This window comes from Lissotriton helveticus, chromosome 10, assembly GCF_964261635.1.
Source record: "Lissotriton helveticus chromosome 10, aLisHel1.1, whole genome shotgun sequence".
Taxonomy (NCBI): Eukaryota; Metazoa; Chordata; class Amphibia; order Caudata; family Salamandridae; genus Lissotriton; species Lissotriton helveticus.
Genome location: NC_136071.1, coordinates 1039502071 through 1039515300, shown reverse-complemented (window position 1 = coordinate 1039515300; position 13230 = coordinate 1039502071).

Genomic DNA, 13230 nt, shown 5'->3' with positions numbered 1-13230 from the left:
AAATACAGAGTATAATTTTTGAAACCATTGACACACCAATACTAGTTACTACATACGTACTCACTGATTCCTACGTCTACACACACATTCACTCATTCACCCATACAATCATTCATACATACAATCACTCATCTTTACAACACTATCATATGCACTCATACACCTATACAGACACTTACACTCTGCCACTCATCCATGGAGTTACTCACACACCTAGTCAGTCCTGTAAAGAATCAATCACACTTCCATTTTCTTGTCTATACAGTTAAACATAGAGCACCTTACATTTTCAAACATATACTAACACATACTTACTTTCTTATACAATCATTGATACAAGTACACATTGATCTGCACAGAGTCACACACCTCCCAGCCAGCCACACACACACTCAGTCTCCTATACAAATACTTGGACAATCAATCAATAACCCATATAGTTAATCATATAGCTACTGATCAACACATGCAGCAGTTTACAGAACAACAGACATAATGATGCACAAATTAAGACAGTTTAGTCACTAACCCATGCACTCAGTGAGACACATTTAATCACTCACTCATACATTCAGTCATGCACCTACTAAATCCTTCGTCCAGACACTTATACATCTACTCATTCTTCAATATGTAAAACATATTTAAACTTTACAGAAACACACAGTCACTGGATGATGTCATCAGTGATCTCATCAGTGATGTCATTTGAGATGTCATCAGTGATGTCATCAGTGATGTCACTGACCATGTCATGAATGATGTAATATGTGACATGATCAGCAGTGGATTGCGGGTGCGCGATATATAGTTAGTGCAACTAACTATATATGGAATTTCAATGGTTTTGTGTGAGTAAAATAAGGTTTTTTAAATGCTAATTCCTAACTATATATGGTGTATAACCTATGGTTTTTTCAGTGAATTTTCAAGGTTTTGTAAATGCTAATTCCTAACTATATATGGTCTATAACCTATGGTTTTTTCAGTGAATTTCAATGGTTTTTTAATAGCAAATATCATAAGCTGTCGAATGTCAAGTACGTGGTAAGTAAAAACATTTTCGTGTTTATGCACACTGATCTGCTTTGAATGCTGCCCCCCACCCCTCATTTCTATTAGGAGTACACTTACTAGACATCACTTTCGTGTCATCTAGATTTCGGCGCGTTCTGCTGCCTTGGAACTATTCGCACAACAGTTTGCTACTGATGACCCACCCCCCGCGACGCCCCACGCCGGAAATCTGGACGTTGTGCTGCGTTCGGACTATTCGCACAGCCGACCGCTACTTCGTTGTTTTTCCCTAAAAATGTTTATATGTTATTACTATTTTTGTTTTCTTGTATATATTTATAAATTATTAAAGTTTTATAATCTTACTACTTTGTCGGAGTGCTATATATTTTTAATGTGACACATAATTGTAAAAACTTTGATGTACAAAGAGTCATCCCTGGAATCTTCCGCTTCACGCTCGGTCCCCTCCCCAATCACAATACAGGATGGTTTTCAGATAATAGCAACGCTTCTGCTGTGACGGATCTCATCGAGTGTGGGCCTTGATCTACTATAACTCCTTTGAAGAGGGGTGATTCTTTACAGCTGTGGCCATAAACTACATCTGCAGGGCTAGCTGATAGCCTAGGACCGGCCTGGACAATCGGACACAGAGGAAAAGGAGTGTCAGAGGGTGCGGTAGTGAATAGGGCGAAAGGGAGGTGTCGGGCGGGCACAGGGTGTGATTCTCAGGGAAGAGCAGCGCAGATGGGGGGAGGTTTATTACCCATGCATAAGACAGAGAGCGGGGGTGACCACTGCCTGGGTGAGATGCTTGCGAGGGTGGGGAGCCATGCTAAGGATCGACAGCGTGCACAGAGTGGGTCTGGTCAAGGCATCTAAAATGGCTGCCGTGCACGACAAAAGTGTGGCATTTGAAAAAAGACAAGATGGCGCACACAATGTTTTTCAACAATTCCTGATTTCCTTCGAATCGAACGTTAACAGACGTTGGGGCATATTACCAAAGTTAAGCGATATTTATCCCTAACGATGCATTGCAAAGATTTTTTTACCGTCAGAAATTATCGCAGATAAACCTTGCTATTATCAAGGTTTATCGCAAATACGATAAAAAACGACCGCAATGCATTAATATCGCTGAAAACTCAGCGATATTCATGCATTACCGAGCTAATGCTCTTAGCCATGTTATCCACCTCCCATTGGATAACATGGCTAAGAACTGCTTAGGGCAGCTGTTACTTTTTGGAGATATTCGCGCTTATCTCGAATATTTCCAAAAGTTGATAATAGGAGATAGCGATGTTAGCGACTGTTTCCAGTCGCTAACATCTTGGCATGCCCACTTTGCATGTCATTAGTGATAAATATCACTCACATGCAAAGTGGGACCCAAGATGGTCGCTATCTCCTACTAGCCGTCGCTAACTGGTGTTAGCAACAGCTAGGTAATACAGATATAATTTTATCTCCGCGAAGCGGAGCGCTGTTACAGATATATATCTTGTTTTTGAACGTTAATTTCTCAAAATGCACTGAAGCACATATATTGAGACATAGCAAAGGCACATCGGGCTACCAGTCCCTAGGAGATAGCGATGTTAGCGACTGTTTCCAGTCGCTAACATCTTGGCATGCCCACTTTGCATGTCATTAGTGATAAATATCACTCACATGCAAAGTGGGACCCAAGATGGTCGCTATCTCCTACTAGCCGTCGCTAACTGGTGTTAGCAACAGCTAGGTAATACAGATATAATTTTATCTCCGCGAAGCGGAGCGCTGTTACAGATATATATCTTGTTTTTGAACGTTAATTTCTCAAAATGCACTGAAGCACATATATTGAGACATAGCAAAGGCACATCGGGCTACCAGTCCCTAATATTTTACCAAGTTTCGTGCAAATCCATTCAGCCGTTCGATTATTATTATTATTTATTTTTTTTGCCCCGCGGGGCCCTTTTAAAACCTCCACATCAAACCTAGGGGGTCAGCGAGGATCTACTATGCCCCCTTATGGTCATTTGCCCCTTCGCTTTGGCCTCCTCTTGTCTCTCGATCCTACCGAGAGACAAGATGGCGGCCGCTACGTACTGTTTGGAATGTTTACAGACACCGGAGAGCCAATCAGCTTCGCTTCGCAAAGCTCCGTAACGCGAAAAGTACGCGAAGCGGTGCGCTGTTACAGATATATATTTTTTTTTAACGTTAATTTCTCAAAATCCACTGAAGCACATATATTGAGACCTAGCAAAGGCACATCGGGCTACCAGTCCCTACAATTTTGCCAAGTTTCGTGCAAATCCATTCAGCCGTTCGATTATTATTATTATTTTTTTTTTTTGCCCCGCGGGGCCCTTTTAAAACCTCCACATCAAACCTAGGGGGTCAGCGAGGATCTACTATGCCCCCTTATAGTTATTTCCCCCTTTGTTTTGACCTCCTCTTGTCTCTCGATCCTACCGAGAGACAAGATGGCGGCCGCTACGGACTGTTTGGAATGTTGACAGACGCCGGAGAACCAATCAGCTTCGCTTCACAAAGCTCCGTTGCGCGAAAAGTACGCGTCCTGGGCCGCTGCCCAGTCCGCTGTTACAGATATATATCTTTTTTTAAACGTTAATTTCTCAAAATCCACTGGAGCACATATATTGAGACCTACAAAAGGCACATCGGGCTACCAGTCCCTACAATTTTGCCAAGTTTCGTGCAAATCCATTCAGCCGTTCGGGCTAAAAGTGAGGCCAACCGCCCTATGGAAATTAACATGGGAAAAACGCGTTTTGGGACCCCCCTTTTTTCTCGGCCCCCACTGGACGAACCCCCCCCAAATTTTCAAGGGCTGCTCAGAAACAAAATGTGCCATTTTCCTGAAAATTTCAGCCAATTCCGTCCACAAACGCCAAAGTTATTAGACATAGAATTTTCAAAAAACCCATAGAGAAAAAATCCTAACTATATATACCTACTGGCGACCGCCAGTAGGTAATATATATATATATATATATATATATATATATATATATATATATATTACCTACTGGCGGTCGCCAGTAGGTATATATAGTTAGGATTTTTTCTCTATGGGTTTTTTGAAAATTCTATGTCTAATAATTTTGGCGTTTGTGGACGGAATTGGCTGAAATTTTAACGCGAAAAGTACGCGAAGCGTAGCGCTGTTACAGATATATATCTTTTTTTGAACGTTAATTTCTCAAAATCCACTGGAGCACATATATTGAGACCTAGCAAAGGCACATCGGGCTACCAGTCCCTAATATTTTGCCAAGTTTCGTGCAAATCCATTCAGCCGTTCGATTATTGACATTTAGATACGTCTACAGCCTGAATGGCTGAACGGAATTACACCAAACTTGGCAAAATGGTACATCAAACCTAAGAGGTCAGGGAGGATCTACTATGCCCCCTTATCGTCATTTGCCCCTTCCCTTTCGCCTCCTCTTGTCTTTCGATCCTACCGAGAGACAAGATGGCGGCCGCTAAGGACTGTTTGGAATGTTGACAGACGCCGGAGAACCAATCAGCTTCGCTTCACAAAGCTCCGTTGCGCGAAAAGTACGCGAACTGGAGCGCTGCCCGGTCCGCTGTTACAGATATATATCTTTTTTTAAACGTTAATTTCTCAAAATCCACTGGAGCACATATATTGAGACCTACAAAAGGCACATCAGGCTACCAGTCCCTACAATTTTGCCAAGTTTCGTGCAAATCCATTCAGCCGTTCGGGCTAAAAGTGAGGCCAACCGCCCTATGGAAAACTCAATGTTAAAAACACGTTTTGGGACCCCCCTTTTTTCTCGACCCCCCCTGGACGAACCCCCCCCTAATTTTCAGGGGCTGCTCAGAAACAAAATGTGCCATTTTCCTGAAAATTTCAGCCAATTCCGACCACAAACGCCAAAGTTATTAGACATAGAATTTTCAAAAAACCCATAAAGAAAAAATCCTAACTATATATACCTACTGGCGACCGCCAGTAGGTAATATATATATATATATATATATATATATATATATATATATATATATATATATTACCTACTGGCGGTATATATATATATATATATATATATATATATATATATATATATATATATATATATTACCTACTGGCGGTCGCCAGTAGGTATATAGTTAGGATTTTTTCTCTATGGGTTTTTTGAAAATTCTATGTCTAATAATTTTGGCGTTTGTGGACGGAATTGGCTGAAATTTTCAGGAAAATGGCACATTTTGTTTCTGAGCAGCCCCTGAAAATTGGGGGGGGGGTTCGTCCAGGGGGGGTCGAGAAAAAAGGGGGGTCCCAAAACGTGTTTTTAACATTGAGTTTTCCATAGGGCGGTTGGCCTCACTTTTAGCCCGAACGGCTGAATGGATTTGCACGAAACTTGGCAAAATTGTAGGGACTGGTAGCCCGATGTGCCTTTTGTAGGTCTCAATATATGTGCTCCAGTGGATTTTGAGAAATTAACGTTTAAAAAAAGATATATATCTGTAACAGCGGACCGGGCAGCGCTCCAGTTCGCGTACTTTTCGCGCAACGGAGCTTTGTGAAGCGAAGCTGATTGGTTCTCCGGCGTCTGTCAACATTCCAAACAGTCCTTAGCGGCCGCCATCTTGTCTCTCGGTAGGATCGAAAGACAAGAGGAGGCGAAAGGGAAGGGGCAAATGACGATAAGGGGGCATAGTAGATCCTCCCTGACCTCTTAGGTTTGATGTACCATTTTGCCAAGTTTGGTGTAATTCCGTTCAGCCATTCAGGCTGTAGACGTATCTAAATGTCAATAATCGAACGGCTGAATGGATTTGCACGAAACTTGGCAAAATATTAGGGACTGGTAGCCCGATGTGCCTTTGCTAGGTCTCAATATATGTGCTCCAGTGGATTTTGAGAAATTAACGTTCAAAAAAAGATATATATCTGTAACAGCGCTACGCTTCGCGTACTTTTCGCGTTACGGAGCTTTGCGAAGCTGATTGGTTCTCCGGCGTCTGTCAACATTCCAAACAGTCCGTAGCGGCCGCCATCTTGTCTCTCGGTAGGATTGAGAGACAAGAGGAGGCCAAAGCGAAGGGGGAAATGACCATAAGGGGGCATAGTAGATCCTTCCTGACCTCTTAGGTTTGTTGTACCATTTTGCCAAGTTTGGTGTAATTCCGTTCAGCCATTCAGGCTGTAGACGTATGTAAATGTCCTATGGAAAATTGCATGGGGAAAACACATTTGAAAGTGTTGAAATTTAGAACCAATTAAAATGTTACTTTGGTTTTGTATTTGTGTGTGATGAAAGTTAATTGGTTATGTATATATGTCAAATGAGAGGAAACCACAGCCATTTTGTGATACTACTGTCTGAGGTACATTTGTGAGGAATTTTTGGTGGTGAATTTCTGGTGTTTGATTTACACAGTACTAACACTTCTCCTACTTTTAAAAAGGTGAGTTGTTAATTTGTAAGGGGAACTATGTTGTACACTTGAAGATAATTTGAAAAATGTTTTCTGTTATTTATTTGCAGTCCTTCTGTTATACTAAATACTTGATAAAGTTAGTTTTATATTATGTATTACTAAAAACGATAAATGAAAGTGATTATTTTTTTCTGCAATTTACAGCAAGCAATTTCAAAATAAAATGGCTCACAATGAAGAGACCGTGGCAATTTCTTTGTAAGGGGAACTATGTTGTACACTTGAAGATAATTTGAAAAATGTTTTCTGTTATTTATTTGCAGTCCTTCTGTTATACTAAATACTTGATAAAGTTAGTTTTATATTATGTATTACTAAAAACGATAAATGAAAGTGATTACTTTTTTCTGCAATTTACAGCAAGCAATTTCAAAATAAAATGGCTCACAATGAAGAGACCGTGGCAATTTCTTTTGAATTGTCCACTACATTGATTGAAATTGAGAGCACCAATAATGAAATATTGTCACAAGGAGGAGATGACTTGTATGATTCCATTAGATTGATTGAAATGGACAGCACCAATAATGAAATATTGTCACAAGGAGATGACTTGAATGATTCCACTACATTGATTGAAATTGAGAGCACCAATAATGAAATATTGTCACAAGGAGGAGATGACTTGTATGATTCCATTAGATTGATTGAAATGGACAGGACCAATAATGAAATATTGTCACAAGGAGGAGATGACTTGAATGATTCCACTACATTGATTGAAATTGAGAGCACCAATAATGAAATATTGTCACGAGGAGATGACTTGAATGATTCCACTACATTGATTGAAACTGACAGCACCAATAATGAAATATTGTCACAAGGAGGAGATGACTTGAATGATTCCACTACATTGATTGAAATTGACAGCACCAATAATGAAATATTGTCACAAGGAGGAGATGACTTGAATGATTTTTTTGATCAATCTGTTGATGGCGAATTTATCGAATGTTTGGAGACCATAGAGTTACAAGAATCATCATTGCAGACTTTTCATGAGGAAATTGCTGATGAGGACATGTTACTAGTTCTTTCAAATTTAGAAAATTCTGAAGAATAAATTTATATTTAGAAATCAAAAATTGTTTGAGACATTATTCATTTTTATTTTTAATGTATGAGGTTGTAGCGAAGTGATTGTAGTATAAAATGAGACATAGTATAGAGTGCAACATTTTTATGTTACATGGTAAGTTTACTCATATTTACTTCCCTTCTGCCACTATATTATCTCCAATGTGTATTTGACATCTCTTCTTCATCTCCGGCCTCTTTTCTCTCACTGTGTGTCTCCGATGCATCTTATCGCTGCTATTTTGTGTAATTACAGAAGAGAGTAAAATAAAATAGTTCGGAACGTGAAAAGGGGGCAAAGTAGAGTACCCCTCACCCCCTAGGCCTTTTCAGGCGGTCCCAAAAGGATCAGTTTCTGCTTTCCTGAGAGATTATGGTATGAGTTCCATATACCACAATAATTTGCATTACAACATGCAAGATATCTATCTCCTATTACCAACTTTTGGAGATATTCGCGCTAAGCGCAAATATCTCCAAAAAGTAACACCTGCCCTGAGCAGTTCTTAGCCATGTTATCCAATGGGAGGTGGATAACATGGCTAAGAGCATTAGCTCGGTAATGCATGAATATCGCTGACTTTTTAGCGATATTCATGCATTGCGGCCGTTTATTATCGCATTTGCGATAAACCTTGATAATAGCAAGGTTTATCTTCGATAATTTCTGACGATGCTTAGCGGTAAAAAATTCGTTGGTAAGCATCGTTAGCGATAAATATCGCTTAACTTTGGTAATATGCACCAACGTCTGTTAACGTTCGATTCGAAGGAAATGAGGAAGTGTTGAAAAACATTGTCTGCGCCATCTTGCCTTTTTTGAAATGCCACACTTTTGTCGTGCACGGCAGCCAATTTAGATGCCTTGACCAGACCCACTCTCTGCACGCTGTCGATTCGTAGCATGGCTCCCCACCCTCGCAAGCATCTTCCCCAGGCACTGGTCACCCCCGCTCTCTGTCTTATGCATCGGCAATAAACCTCCCCCCATCTGCGCTGCTCTTCCCTGAAAATCACACTCTGTGCCCGCCCGACACCTCCCTTTCGCCCTATTCACTACCGCACCCTCTGACACTCCTCTTCCTCTGTGTCCGATTGTCCAGGCTATCACCTAGCCCTGCAGATGTAGTTTATGGCCCCGCCTGTAAAGAATCACCCCTCTTCAAAGGAGTTATAGTAGATCAAGGCCCACACCCGATGAGATCCGTCACACCACACGTGTTCCTACTATCTGAAAACCATCCTGTATTGTGATTGGGGAGGGGACCGAGCCTGAAGCGGAAGATTCCAGGAATGACTCTTTGTACATCAAAGTTTTTACAATTATGTGTCACATTAAAAATATATAGCACTCCAACAAAGTAGTAGGAATATAAAACTTTAATAACATATAAATATATACAACAAAACAAAAACAGTAAAAACATTTAAACAACGAAGAGACCGTGGCAATTTCTTTTGAATTCCTGATGAGGACATGTTACTAGTTCTTTCAAATTATGAAAATTCAGAAGATGTTGCCTGGGGGTGGGTCGTCAGTAGCAGTCTGTTGTGCGAATAGTTCCAAGGCAGCAGAACGCGCTGAAATCTAGATGGCACGAAAGTGATGTCTAGTAAGTTGCCGCCCAGCAAATAACGGCGTGGGGCGCCGCAGGGGTGAGTGAGTCCAGTAGGCACCACAGCTATTGTTACCGGCATTGCAGAATTACTGCTGGGGACAATGCCTGTGCTGTAGCAGGGTCACAGCAGAAACAAAAAGGATTCTGTTGAAGATGTTGTTGGTTTTCAATTTGAAAACAGTTCTGGTGTCAACTGCTATGCTAATGTAGTGGTTAATGTTTTGTTTTCTCTAGAAAATGTAAAAGAGGGGGAGGCAGTCCAAAGTTCCGTTAAAAGGGCAAAGGAAAGGATCGGTGGTTTGAACTATCAGTCAAAAAGGGGAGGGGGTGCAACAATTTTTCCTACCGGGTCACACTGTGCTTTCACCGGAACTGAGGTCTGCAGGATTCTAGTAATTCAAAGTGAGGCTGGCGCCAGCATGGGAGCGCCGACGTCCCGCGGATACAGTTTCGTCACTCCACGGGCGATCATGGCAGTCATTCCCCATCGGGGGTCGGAGACTCCCGCGGCTCCTCTAGAATCTTCAAGGTCGTGGAGGACTACGGTGGTGGAGTCAACCAGTGACCGGGCCATTTCTTTATGCTGGGCCCGCTCTTGCCAGGTCGACCGCCATTTTGAGAGTTCGGTAGCTACTGGCGATCGCGGGGTCAAATGAGCGGACGGGCTCCACCCTGCCGGGCGAGACGTTGCAGCATGGCCACAGTGGAAGAACCCTTTTCCGGGCGCCTGGAGCGCTGAGGGTGCAGCTGGGAAGCCTCCACCTGGGGAGACGGGAGAGGCCTGTTCGCACCGTCTCTCCCTCCCAGTGCACCCCACGGCGTCTCGCTTGAGATTTGTTATGGCCGGACCAGGCGATGAGGACGAGGGGGGGGGGTCGGAGGCATGTGCAAGACATCCCCCCCAGTGTTGTCGCAGCCATTATTCAAGAAAGAAGAAGTGTCCCGTCCGTCTTCGGGCCGGGCTTCCGGTGGATGGCGGCCGGACGCCCCTGGCTCTGGCCCCATGAACGGGTTCCTTGGTTTATCGGCTGCAGCCGGATCCCGTCGGCCTCGGCCCCCCGACCGTTGGTGGCGGGACCGGAAGAGCATGTGGCGGGACTACCTGAAACTGTCAAGGGCCACCGCGGCCGGACTGGGAGAGAGAGGGGAGGGACGAGGAGATATTCCCCCCCTGTAACTCTTCAGCGTTGTAAAGGCAATCCCCTGGCCGGGTCCCGCTGGCCTCGGCCTCTCCTCCGGCTACACCCTAAGTTAGGATCTCCTGGCCGAGGCGTGGCAGCAGGACCCGCCTTATATGGGCTGCTCCCGGCTGGGCGTAGCCGCAACCCTGCCCCACCTTGGAAGTTTCCAGAGTGGGGGCGGATGTTCTACTGACTTGCATTTTCCCTAGTCTATCGATTTTTTTGGCGTGGCAGGCGGTGGGACAGCGAGGGGTGATTTGCTCTTTCTTACTGTTTTTCTGGTCTCTCACCACTGGCATATTTTAACGTTTTCTTGTTTCTAGGACATTAATAGGTTTTATCATTACGTTATGTTATCGTTTCTTTGTTCGTTGTTTAATAAAAGTTCATGTTCATCAGTGGCCTACTGATTTTCGTTTTCCTATTCTTTTCTTTCCAGGTTGTTTCATGCTAAAGTTTCTGTTAACAGGATACAGTGATCACTTCGTTATTATTGCATATGTCCTTTTCACTAGGGGTGCTCTCTGGTCGGGCCAGATGACGTATCTCTAGTAAATGGTCCGGGTGAAACAGGTGCATCAATCAGTGGGGAGTAGATAGGCATGACAGATTACAACGGGGGAGAAAGGTCCGCATTACGTACCCTTTCACTATTTGCAAAGATTTTCCTACGTATATTTGCAAACAGGGAATACCTCCAAAAAGAACCAATTCCCAAACAGTCAATGTTTGGGGAAACAATCAATCAATGAGGAACGAAATAGGCACGACGTGTTAAAGGTTTGCGTTACCTACCCTTCACTATCTGCAAAGGGAGAGAGAATATTCCTATTCTTCCTCGTTTGCAGGCAGAGAAGATTCTTAAGAGAACCAACTTCGAACAATTCAATGCTTGATTCAAACAATCAACAAGGGGTACTGTGAACACAAATGAACGCCGCTTATGTACATACACATTGGTATTATCAACAGGTTGTTCCTAATGTTTCTATTTTAGGGAGGTCAAAAAGAGATCCCATTAGTGGCCTACTGATTTTGCTCGATTCCTTTTGTTTTTTTACACGATTTTTCGCTATCTGCAAAGACTAAACAGAGTATTGCGACTCTGTGCTTGTTTGTAAATAGAGAATGAACCAAAGAGAACAATCAATCAAATGGAGAGAGAAGCAGGCACGACGGATTACAATGGGGGCAAAGGCCTGCGTTAACTACCCTTCACTATCTGCAAAGAGAGAGTACTCCTAATAGAAATGAGGGGTGGGGGGCAGCATTCAAAGCAGATCAGTGTGCATAAACACGAAAATGTTTTTACTTACCAAGTACTTGACATTCGACAGCTTATGATATTTGCTATTAAAAAACCATTGAAATTCACTGAAAAAACCATAGGTTATAGACCATATATAGTTAGGAATTAGCATTTAAAAAACCTTATTTTACTCACACAAAACCATTGAAATTCCATATATAGTTAGTTGCACTAACTATATATCGCGCACCCGCAATCCACTGCTGATCATGTCACATATTACATCATTCATGACATGGTCAGTGACATCACTGATGACATCACTGATGACATCTCAAATGACATCACTGATGACATCACTGATGACAACATCCAGTGACTGTATGTTTCTGTAAAGTTGAAATATGTCTTACATATTGAATAATATGTGACATGATCAGCAGTGGATTGCGGGTGCGCGATATATAGTTAGTGCAACTAACTATATATGGAATTTCAATGGTTTTGTGTGAGTAAAATAAGGTTTTTTAAATGCTAATTCCTAACTATATATGGTCTATAACCTATGGTTTTTTCAGTGAATATATATATATATATATATATTGCAGCTCCGAATCTCTCCCAATATTAGAAAGAATTTACGGCACTCATGAGGGAAGTGTTCACGCTATTTTATTTTGAAAACACTCAGCAGACAAACGCGTTTCGGTTTTCCTTCGTCAGTGTCTACCATTGACACGGAGGAAGCGGAATTAAAAACATTTCATTGTTTTGGCATGTCTATAGAAAGAGGACTTACTTGAATCCCCGTGAGGAACCTATTTGTTCAGTGTATTACTGTTTCTTAACACATATTGTGAAACATGATGAATGGCTATATACATAACGTCCGTTTTGTATTTACATATCTTTTTTTATGAGATTGCTTCAATAAATCATTTCTACAGATTATTTATAATATATATACAATTTATATTTTGCCATAGTTCATGTTACAGTTGCTATCAAGCCGTGGATCGGCAATGCTCACGGGGTTTCCTAAAGCATGTTCTACAAATTCATTTTACATTACATTTTCAAAGGATTATGCATTGCCCAGGTGAGAGGCTAATTCCTCATTCTTATTCAGTCCCAGAGGGGCCTTTGTTTGGAGATCTATGATATAGCGGGACTCCAACCTTCTCAGTCTCCATAATCTGTCTCCACCTCTAGGATTTACTGGTACATGGTCCAGCGCAAAGTACTGTAAGAGTTCTCTATTGCTGTTATGTTTAAGGGCAAAGTGCTTTGCTACGGGATAATTGAAATCTTTATTCGTGATGGCACGTTGATGCTCTAATATGCGTAGTTTGACATTTTTCACAGTGCTCCCTATATATTTGAGTCCACAAGGACACTGTAGGCAGTATACAACGTGAGTTGTGGTACAGGTAAGAAACTTTGAAATTTTTCTTGACATGTTGGTCCCAGGTATGTCGAATGTTGTTTTCCTCTTACTTTTTTCGCAGGCTTTGCATTTTCCGCATGGGAAAAACCCTGGCATATCACTAATTCTCCCTGTTGATGCTGCTTTCTCAGGAAG